Genomic DNA, 11,883 nt, shown 5'->3' with positions numbered 1-11,883 from the left:
TATATATATATAGTGTGGTTAATGTGAGACGGTCTAATTTTGTGAGACTGTGAGACGTATTTTTTAATTTGTTTTAATTTTTTTAGTTAATTCAAGTTCCGAAAATAATATTTAAAAAAAGAATTTTTTGATTTTTCCATTTATTTTGCATTTTAAAATTATTTTTAGAATATGTACAGTGTAATATTCTATTTAGAATATTTCACGTATTTTTAAAAAAAAAAGGATTTTTTTTAGTTAATTCAAGTTTCGAAAATAATATTTAAAAAAAGAATTTTTAGATTTTTCCATTTATTTTGCATTTTAAAATTATTTTTTAGAATATGTCAGTGTAATATTCTATTTAGAATATTTCACATATTTTTTAAAAAAAAAACGGGATTTTTTTAAATTTTTAAAATTTTTTTTAGTTAATTTAAGTTCCGAAAATAATATTTAAAAAAAGAATTTTTGGATTTTTTCATTTATTTTGCATTTTAAAATTATTTTTAGATTTGGTCTAACGGTATCACAAAATTAGAATAGTCTCAAATGAACCTGAACACACACACACACACACACACACACACACACACACACACACACACACACACACACACACACACACACACACACACATATATATATATATATATATATATATATATATATATATATATATATACACACACACACAATTTTTTCATATAATCTTACCTTAAAAACATCTATAGTATGTCCCATAAAGCTTCAAACTTAATTTTGTCGTCACGTCACGTTTTATATGTTCAATTAAAATGTCAAAATCTCTTATAGAAACTCGTGTATTTTGTGTCAAATTCGTATCAGGTTAGAGCGGCCTGTCAATTTTTTTAAAATGTCTAAATTTAGGTGCTATTTTTAACGAGATTTCCAACTATCAGTTTGATAACACGTTTTTAATTGTGGTTTAATGTTCTCCAAAATGAACATTTTTTTTACGGATGTACACCACATCGATGGTGACATCAGATTTTTTTTTTGTTGTTCGTTATTGGTTGTTCATCCATGAGGTGAACATTCGCTATAATAAATTGGATATATCTGTAATATATCTAATAACATTTTTAAAGTAAAATTTAGATACTAATTATTTGATTGCAATATTTGTGAAAACGTCTTTATGAAATCGTATTTGATTCTGTTCCAACATTTAAAAAATTGTTATTAGTCATGCACTTTTTTCTTAAAATAATGTTAATCTTATTTTCAGAAAACCAGCAATAATATCTTATGCACAACCAAGAAATTAGCATATGTGAACTGTCATTTATTGCAAGCATGTCACAGATGGTGAATGATACTATATATTGTGAAGACATATGGTCGTTATAAAGAATCCATTTTAAAGGTTTCCAAATTTTAGCAAATGAATGAATGAAATACTTTGAATCAATGTTCCCATTACCTCCTACTTCCCAACCCTTTAATTGTGACCATATGCATTGTATTCTCTAAGATATTATAGAACTTTAACTTAGTTACGTCTAAATTCGTACATCTTATTAATTCTAAGTCTTAGTCTTATTATAATCACTATTGGTTAGATATAAATTATTGGTTCCTAATAATGAGTGAACTGTCGTTATTGAATTTTCGTTGACCGATATCAATTACGTACACACCGAAACAGGTTACTAATCTATACACATATCGTTTATGCCCTTTGAAAATGACAATAGGATTATTGATAATTATTAGTTATTTAAAAGTTAAGAGATAAAATTGACGAAAAGAATATTTATGTTATGTGTACAAAAGGAGAGGTATTTTGCAAAATTAGAATGGTAAATTCCATAAAACTCATTAAATTTATATAAAAATTCGATTTACACAAAAAAATCAATTTTGACATTGTGATATTTTTTTGTCTTAAAAATTTGTTATAACTTTAACCACTTAGTTGGTCAACCAATTGAATGTTGACAATGTAAGTTTAAATGACAGGATATGGTAACACTACTTGATGAGGTGATATTTTTTATAAAAACACATTTGGGTGTCAAAATTGACCAAAAATAAATAAATAAATAAATAAAACCTAAATATAATGATTTCTTTTATGATTTTAAAAAATGTAACGAATTTTATGAGTTAACATTTTAGATCGTGCAACAAAGTTGTCAAATACCAAATGTTGTTCTTTATTTTACTTAGGCTCCATTCTAAGAAGGTGTCATTTCCGATAATCTATCATGTTTAAACAACTATCTAGTGATTTTCCTTAATTTATTCAATATATAACCTAAACTTTGTACCATCAAATGAATGGAAGGACGTAATAAGTCCTAACACATTACCCAAATGAACTTTAATATATTTAGGGAAAATGACTTAGAATGGTAACCAACTCTTGATTTAGTTCATATTTAGTTCCTTTTTTTTATACACACAATACTATCGAATTTGTTGTTGATGTTTATCATAACATTTTTGACCAGCTATCACATGTGATAGCTGGTCAGAAAGGGTTATGATGAATATAAACAACAAGTTAAATGATATATTGCTTACAAAAAAAAAAAAATGAAAATGACTAAATGTGAATAAAATTAAAAGTTGGATACCCCTGAATCATTTTCCTTTTTATTACAAGTACGTTTCCATATTTAATGTCTTAAGATTAAGATTAGGTTTTAATTTCACTATGCATTATTGAATTCGGTTTTTAATAGTTTAAACATTAGATAATGGCTAAAATAAAACCCTGCCATCGAATTTGGCAGGCCAAACGCTAAAAAACAAAAATGTCGAAAAATGTTTTGCGCCTTGGAATTTGTTTTTTTTTTTCCTTTTGTGTGTGTGTTTTTTCAGGTTTCATCTATTATTCACTTTTAATTCTAAGACATTTGTATGATACCATTGATGGAATTTATAGGTTACAAATTCAACGTACATGCGGAAAAAACACTTAAACTCTTAATGATACATGCAACCTAAAGGTTCTATATCTTTACACATTAATAACAACATCTTTACGAAACTACAAGAATCATATGCTATAATTAAAATTACTTGTTAGGGTTACATACATTTGATATTGTTATAGCAAACAATACCCTTGATTCCCTTATTGATCTTTAAAAAGCTTAACACCAAATGTATGATGTCTCTAATGGCTTACACCAAAACCTAAGGAACTAGAAGACAATTATAGAGAGAGGATTTTCGAATTTTTCTCTTGGTAACAAATGTTGGCTGAAAATGAAAGGGTTAGGACCCTTTATATAACTGCATGGAAACCCTAAAAACCCTAATTTTGAACATAAAATAATATTATTTCAAATAAGTAATTATCTAGTTTTCTTATATTAATTGGAGGCTTCCGTAATCCCTAAAAGAGAGTCCAATATATATTTGATAGAAATGTGAAAACCCTAGATGAGTCTAGGAGAAATTGTTGTACGTATTTATTTGAACACGTTCATGTGTGATAAGTTGCTTTGTGAAAACTTTTGAATGGTGACTTGGGAACTGCGAGAAAATACTTGGGATGAGGATGAGTAGGTGTGAATAGTAGTAGAGGCCTATACTACTGGAAGCACATGACTCACACTTGGATCAGGAAAAGTCACAAGGTTACCAAGAAGCTAGTAAATGATTTCGTTTTATTCATATGTGTCGTTACCTTCGTTTCGGTAATGACTAAGAAGATAATTATCATTCAAATCTTAATGTCATAAAGAATCGAGTCTGATTAGTAAAATTTCGCGAAAGGAGTTGATTGGTTCAAAGAACCATGTCTTCTATAGTGACAAAACATCAGTAGGAATACTGAATAAGTAAATGGTCGAGATAGTCGATAGAAATATAACAATCTTCATTAAAGAATTGAGCAATCATTAGCCAGAGATGTGACTTGCTATGTGTATTACTGGACACGAGAAATGTATCTACCCTAGTCTTACTAGTCAAATGGCGGGAAGTCAAGTTGCCGATCAACGATCAAAGAGTACTCCAACTAAAAAGGAGGAGGTGTCAAAAGCTAAAAGATGTGTATATCCGAAATCATGAATTAAGTAATGCTATTCTTTCTATTCTTAAGCATCCATGTGTTGATCAAACTCTTTTTGTTTTCGTTATTCTATCAGCTCGATTTATTCGATCTGATTCTAATACAAGAGTTTGGATCGTTATGTGTCTTCTGCAAGATAAAATCAAAGGTCATTAGAATATGACCATTCGAGTTGTTGTTATAGAAAAAGTAAAGACCTTATTTTGGGTTTAGTCTATAAACCAAGAAGGAGCAGGAGTCTGCAATGAGAATTGAGTTTTAACTCAAAGATTAAGATCAAATGTTCAATAGAGAATGAAGAGCGGGTGCAAATTTGAACACTGCCAGTAATTAGGAAGTTTAAAGAATTTGACAATCGTTTGGAAAACTAAAAGTTAAATATCGTACATTTAAGATTAGCACAAAGGGAGTAAGTTAAAACTCGAATGTTATGACTAGTAATTTTCTCGTAAACTCTAGATCTACTCACATCTTATTTGATTTCAATGTCTCAGATTCTTTCGTGCCTTATAAATTCGCATATTGTTTTCAAATTGCTTATTACGTAGTTGTCCAATCATTTCATATATATAACGTAGGAAATATATCATTACTTGCTGATAAAAGCCTATAGAGTTAGTGTTATAGGAATTAAAAATTATAATCTTCCTGCTAACCTAATTCCTATCTATGATATGGAATGGTTGTTAAAGAACCATGCAAAGCTCTTGTTTTAGAAGGAGATGATATGCATCCCTATCGGAAGGGAAGATTCTATTTATGTCTACGGTGAAAATAATAAATTTCTTTCTTAAAAACTCGTAAATGATGTAGAAGGGATATTCTGCTTATCCGGCTTATACGGTTAATACCTTGAAAGAGGAGAAGAAAACTGTGAATGATAACCTTTGGATAATCATCGACCGACTGATGAAGAGTGCATATATTCTCGCTACATGTGAAATGACTCCATTGGAGAAATACGCATAAGTTACTTAGACGAAATTGTGGCAAGTCATGGTGCACCACTATAGATTATTTCCGACTGTGATACTCGTTTCACTCCTCACTTTTGGGTGAGAATGAAACATGAATTAGGATCTCGAGTTGCTCTTAGTACAACTTATCATCCTCAGAAAAATGGTCAGAAGAGGAGAGCAATCCAAACAGTAGAAAATATACTGAAGGTATATATAGTACTGTATGAGCGTAAATGTCATACTCAAATATGTTAGCGTGACGTAAGACGGAAGATCTTTGGAGGATCTGAAATGATTCAAGACATCATTGACAAAATACAAATTTTTCGAGAAAGAATGAAAGCGGCCCAGGATCGATAAAATCCCTATGGAGAAAAGAGGAGACGACCTGTAGAATTCCGGGTGGATGATTTAGTAATACTAAAGATATTTCATGAAAAGGTGTTATACTACTTTGAAAGAAAGAACGGTTGGTAAGCAAGCATACTGCTTGGAATTTCCTGAAGGTCTGACAAATATTCATGAAGTGTTTCATGTGAGCTATCTATGTAAAGGTTTAAGCATATGTGATGAAATGGTGCTATTATCCTAGGTGAAACTGGATAATAAGTTAAGTAAAAGAGATCGTAAATGAAAGAACGACTAATCTACGTAATAAAGAACAGAAGTTGGTGATTGTCAAGTGAAAGCACCATCGAGGCCCAAAAGGAGGAGGTATTTGTAACATACACGTTCTGAAATTGTCTATTGTTTGTATTAAAAGTGAATAAATTGAGTGTTGAGTTCTAACAGCTAGTTTTTACTAGAAATGAAGTAAAACTATGTTTAGAATCACTCATAAAATATTGGAAGTCTTATGAGATTACAATTAATAGCCAAATAGTGAAATTTAACGAAAATATAAAATTTGAAATAAGTAAAATTTTATTATTTGATGTTGTAAATCATCTCGTTAGAAACTTGTAGGCGAAAATCTCGTCAAAATCCGAGTTATAAGGAAGAAGTTATGACCTACCGAAGATCCGCAACAAAACCGGCATGGCGCCGGATGACGTAAAAAGTGAGTTTTTGATAAACTACTTTTTAGCCTTAGTAATCTAAGTGAAAGTCGTAGTATTCGTTAAAACAAGAAATTCGATAAAAAGAACGCAAAAATATGACTTCGTGTGAGGAAGTTATGATTTTTCGAAGTTTCAACTTAGCAGTAGACAGCTAAAAACTCGAATTTTAGATCGAGCGATATTTGACCGATACATCGTAAATGAGAATCGAAGGTCTCGTTATTTGTAGAACAACGGTAAAAAGTCTGACGAAAACGGATGACAGATGAAGAAGTTATGAATTTTTAACGGATTTTCCTGTCCCGGTTTGTTAAAAATAATAATATTAAAAATAAAGTCAAAATTTGCCGACAAAGTCTAAACGAAAGTTGTAGAGCGTAATTTTAGCTACACGTGCATATAAAGAACGTTAAAAACGGGGCTCGTATGCGAAAGTTATGGATTTTAGAAGTTCGGGGCTCGAAATTCGAGAATTTCGCATGAACAGTACAGCCACCGGAGACCCTCGTCGTTGCCACGTCACTTCGCACGAAGCAGCAGCGTCACCGGAGACGTGGCCGTTCTGAGAAGCATCGCGTGTCGCATGCTGAGTGGACTGAAGTACGAGCCAATCCGGATCTGACGCGTGCTTACCTGCGAGCCGAGCCACCGAGCTGCTTCGTCACCACTTCCGTCCGAGCCTCGCTGGAACCTTGCGCAACTGTCGCGTGTCTTCGCTGAGTCACCTTCTTGGCCGAACCCTCACCCTATAAATAGGAGGGTGCGAACCCTCCCGGCTAGAATTTTAAAATTTCCAATTTTGGCCACTTTTTTTTCCATATTTTCTTTATTTTGACTTTTCCCGAAGCCTCAGTATCAATTTTAGCACCCGAAACACGTCCCGAAACCCCCGAGAAGCCCGAAAAAATTTTCTTTTCGGTTTTGAACCCCTACCTTCGGAGAGGCCGGTTTTCAATTAAGCTCCCGATTTTCAACATAGAAAGTCATATTTAAAGCCGAAATGCTGTCCAAATTACTATTTTAACCCCCGGTTAACTTAAGGTGAGTTCAATATATAGGAACAATTGTATGTTATGTGTTATATGTGCTATGTGCTTCTCAGTGTTATTATTCTGAGTTATTCTTCCGTGTTATTTTATTTGCTATGTTTATAGCAAATATAATACCTTTGACCATGTGATCAGTGAAAGGACTTAGATTTACATTGGTACTGGTACGTAGGCTCTGGCCATGTAGAGCATGTCTCCGTAAGAGAATGAATTATATTCTATGGCATTGGCATAAGGTTTGATAGGAATGATATGTAGCCTCTGACCATGTAGAGCATGACTCCGTAAGAGAATGAACTCTATTCTATGGTATTGGAAAATGGTTAGACAGGGCTATAAGCCTAAAATCTACCAAAATGTTAATCAGAAATTTATATGTCTTTTGTGCCATTTGGGCCAAAGCTTTATTGATGCGTATCAAGTATTGAAATCATTATGTCTCACTGAAAAGTATATCTTTGAATAAAGTCTTTGATTGATATGAACGCTTGTCACATGATTTCACATATGTCTTGTTGTTCCTCTTTACTTTTGCCACATTGAAGTATATATAAGGCATAAGATTATATTGTATCTATTTATTGAATTCACTAAGCGTTATCGCTTATTCCTCTCAATGTTTAACAATTGCAGGTGATGAGTATCCAATATAGTTTTATACTGCTGAAAGATTTAGAATAGTTAATACTATTTCTCTGTATTTTAATGTTCATGTATGTATATGAATAGTAGATTCCTGGGTAGATATGAAATGTAATAGAACTTAGTCGGTTTGTATCCAATCTTTTGTAATCACTTTATCAATATAAAATATTGTTTTATAAATATGCATGTAGCATGTTTTAAGGAAGTAACTTAAGAAATCTTTTGAAATAGTATGAAAGTTTGGGTCTTTCATAAATACGAAAGTTGGGGTCTTTCAATATCCTCATCACGCACCCTCATCTAATGATATTTAGACCTCAAGTCTATCTTGGAGAACCAAGATGCACCCTGCAACTGATCGAACAGATAGCCGATCGTCGGTAGTGGGTAATGGTTCTTGTCCGTCAACTTGTTCAAATCTCGGTAATCAATGCACATTCGGTGTGAACTATCCTTTTTCTTGAGAAAAAGGATCGGTGCTCCCCACGGCGAGCTACTCGGTCGGATAAATCCATTCCCCAATAGCTCCTGAAGCTGTGAGGACAACTCTTGCATCTCTGGTAGCGCAAGGAGATAGGGTGCCTTGGGAATACGCACCGCTCCTGGAACCAAATCGATATAGAAATCCACCTGCCTCTCCGGAGGCACACTTGGCAACTCCTCGGGAAAAACATCCGGGAACTCACACACTATCGGAACATCATCGACAACACTCGGCCTCTCTGTGGCAACTCCTGTAACCATCACATATGTTACAAACCCCCTACAACCCTGTTGTAGACTCCGTCTCACTCTGGCAGCCGAGCAAAATGTTGACTCAGATTGGGTACCCTCACCATACACCATAAGTACTCCCCCACTAGGGTCTCGTATGGTCACCAACTGACGCTCACAGTCGATAACAACTCCAAATCGGCTCAACTAGTCCATGCCCACGATGACACAGACATCCCCCATTGCATTGGGTACCAGATCAATTGGGAAACTGAAAATTTCAAATACACATCCTCGAATCACATCAGTAGCAAAAACTGCTCGCTTGCTAGCTATAGATACTCGTGGAGGTCAACTAAACGCCCTTGTGGGATACTGATGTGCTGACCAAACGCTAAAGACACAAAAGATCGACTCGCACCCAAGTCAAATAACACCAAAGAAGGTACATAATTCACCAGAAAAGTACCTAAGCATGCTACAATACAAGAACAATATCTCAAACTCAGTAATAGTAAATAAAAGAATACATACCAGCCATGACATCGATCGCCGCGCGGACCTCTTCCACTGTCAACTGGAAGGCTCTCCTGCGAGCCTTCGGTGCCTCGGCCTTCGCTGGACAAATCTTTGTAGATCTAGTAGCAATTGCAGGTCCCTATGCTGATCCCTGAAGTACCTGTGGGCACTCAACCTTCTGATGGGTAGTCTGGTTGCAGTGAAAGCAAACTGCAAATCCCTTGGGGAAATCCCTCGCAAAATACCCTTCCTTGCCACACTTGAAGCACATCCCTGCTCTACATACTCCATGATCGCTCTTGCCGCACTTCCCACAAGTTCGTCCCTTCTGTCCTCCAGATCTTGATTCAGCGGGCTTTGTCCGCTTGGCTACCGGCTGTGACTACACCAGTCGCCTGTCCCTCATCTGAGACTCGGCCTCCTCCCTGGCCTGAGTCTCCAGCTTAATCTCCCTTTTCCGGGCATTTTCCTGGAGCTCGGCAAATGTCCGGTATTTTGAGTTCGCCATGAACTCACGAATGACTCTCCTTAGTATGCTCAGATATCGGCTCGTACGTGCCGGCTCGGTAGACACATGCTCATGGAAAAACAACGCCCTCTTGTGAAACATTCGTGTAATCACAATCACAGACTCTGTCCCTTGCTTGAGGGACAAGAACTCCTACGCCAACCGTTCCCTCTCCAACGGAGGAACATACTCATCTCAAAACATGGTGGTGAACCTCTCCCAGGTCGCCGTTGTAATCTATATAGGAGTGAAATCAGCCGTCACAAACTTCCACCAGTCCTTCACTCCCAAGCGAAGCTAGTTCAGAGTGAACCATACCCTCAGATGCTCTGAACAAGAGCAGGTGTAGAAGCATCCCTCAATGTTGGATATCCACCTCATTGCAGCTATCGTATCCTGTGTCCCATCAAAATCTGGTGGCTTCGTGTTGCTGAACTCTCGGTACAACAACGAGTCACCCCCCTGTGGCCTCGAGGCAACGATAGCTGCAGTGGCTACAGCAGCAGTCGCCTCAATAATTGCAGCGTATCTCTCGTCAAATGTCTCAATCGGTGTGGTCTTGATAGACCCAAACATCTCTGGGATGGCCTCCCGAATCACCACGGCCACCTCGTCATGAATCATTCGATGAATCTCCTATTCGCTAACACCGCTGCCCCCTGGTATGTGGCGTGTCCCAACCATGATGTCTCTAAGACACAACATAAAAGAAATCAGAGACTCGCTCGAGTATACTCGCACTCGATACGCGGCCCTACTTGTTCCTTAGTACCCTAAGGATTCTTACTTGGTCTGCTCACTGATCCGGTGTTTCCAGTAGTACGGGCCCTATACTACCTTCCACACCGCAATAGTATTCACACCAAGTCCTCCTCGTAGGATCCCAGAGCAATAGTACAATATATCTCTCTGAACATAGGCTAAGCTCTAGTAGACCACTCATAAGCTCCTTGCTTCTACCTACTCACTCCCGAAGTAACTCATAGTAACAGTAATCTCCTAAGCTAAGGCATGACAAATCAGGCCACTCTAGTCCTAGTTATGAATACTTAGCCAATTCTAGCATGCATAAGATATCACATAATATCTCATAACACATAATGTAAGGGTATTTTAGGAAATCACCATTCGGGTGCTGGCTGATCCTACACACTTCTCCATTCTGCTTTTCCCAAAATCTTTTACTCTTTTAGAAAAATTGTTTCTTTTTTGAATTTGTTTCTCAAATCCTTAGTTTGCGTCCAGATACGCCGAAGGGGCATCCGAATCCCTCAAAACAAGGCTCTGATACCGACTTTTAACATCATGAATTTTCAAAACAATTTTTCATTTTTAAAACATATCATATCTCATAAAGTAAACTCAAAACATCAAATGTATCAAAAGTTATCTCAGAAGAAACATATCCTAGAATCTCAAATACATAATGCATAATACTCTATCAGTGTGTACAGATCATGCTGGCGCCTTCCCGTGATCCTCGCTGGTACTTAAAACACATATCACATAAAACGGTAAGCATAAATGCTTAGTGAGTTCCCCAAAAATACCACATACAACACATAAGCCACTCGAGGCTATAACTTAGTATGACCCTCTGGTCAACGTGTCTCAGTGGGACCCTCCAGTCCTGTAGCTCGTTGGACCCTCTGGTCCGGTCTGAATCGTTGAACCCTTTGGTCTGGTCTGATCGAGGACCCTCTGGCCTCATGAATCGTTAGACCCTCTAGCCCAGACTATATAACACATAACATACATATAACGCATTGCACATGAATCTCAAACATACACATACACATAAGACCATGTGTTCTGCACATAGATACCACTCTAGGTAAAGTATACTAAGAAAACTCACCTCAGGTAATCTCGGAAAGTCTCGAACTCGAAATACTGATCTAGCCTCTGCCTAATCACATTATGTAATTTACCTCTAATTAACAACAATTCTCAAAGGCTAGACTAATCCCTCCCTATAATCTCTCTGAAGGGGAAAAGACCATTTTACCCCTCCTATGGTCCAAATGTCCAATTGTTGACCAATCCTCTAAAGTCAACGAAAGTCAAAAGAGGGCAGTACGCAGTGCATACCAGCTCTGTATGCGGGGCGTACCCCGTAACAATCCAGGTTCGAGGAACTCGACCCCCTACGCTGCGCGTATTGGGATTACGCCCAGTGTAGGTCCTAGTTTCAAACTTTCACGATTTTTGGTCTGAATAGGTTAAGACATAAGCTCATACCTCAGATCCATGCACTCTACTGACTCTTAAACCATAAAGTCAAAACCTTTAAGGCTTTGCATGGATTTAAAGGTCACCAATCACTTCAAACACATAACCTCTTTCCCCATTAAGCCCTAATCTCATGCATGAATTAATCTTAACGTCCAAGATT

Source organism: Lactuca saligna, chromosome 3 (genome assembly GCF_052625555.1).
Source record: "Lactuca saligna cultivar CGN05327 chromosome 3, ASM5262555v1, whole genome shotgun sequence".
NCBI lineage: Eukaryota > Viridiplantae > Streptophyta > Magnoliopsida > Asterales > Asteraceae > Lactuca > Lactuca saligna.
This window is presented reverse-complemented; position numbering follows the sequence as displayed.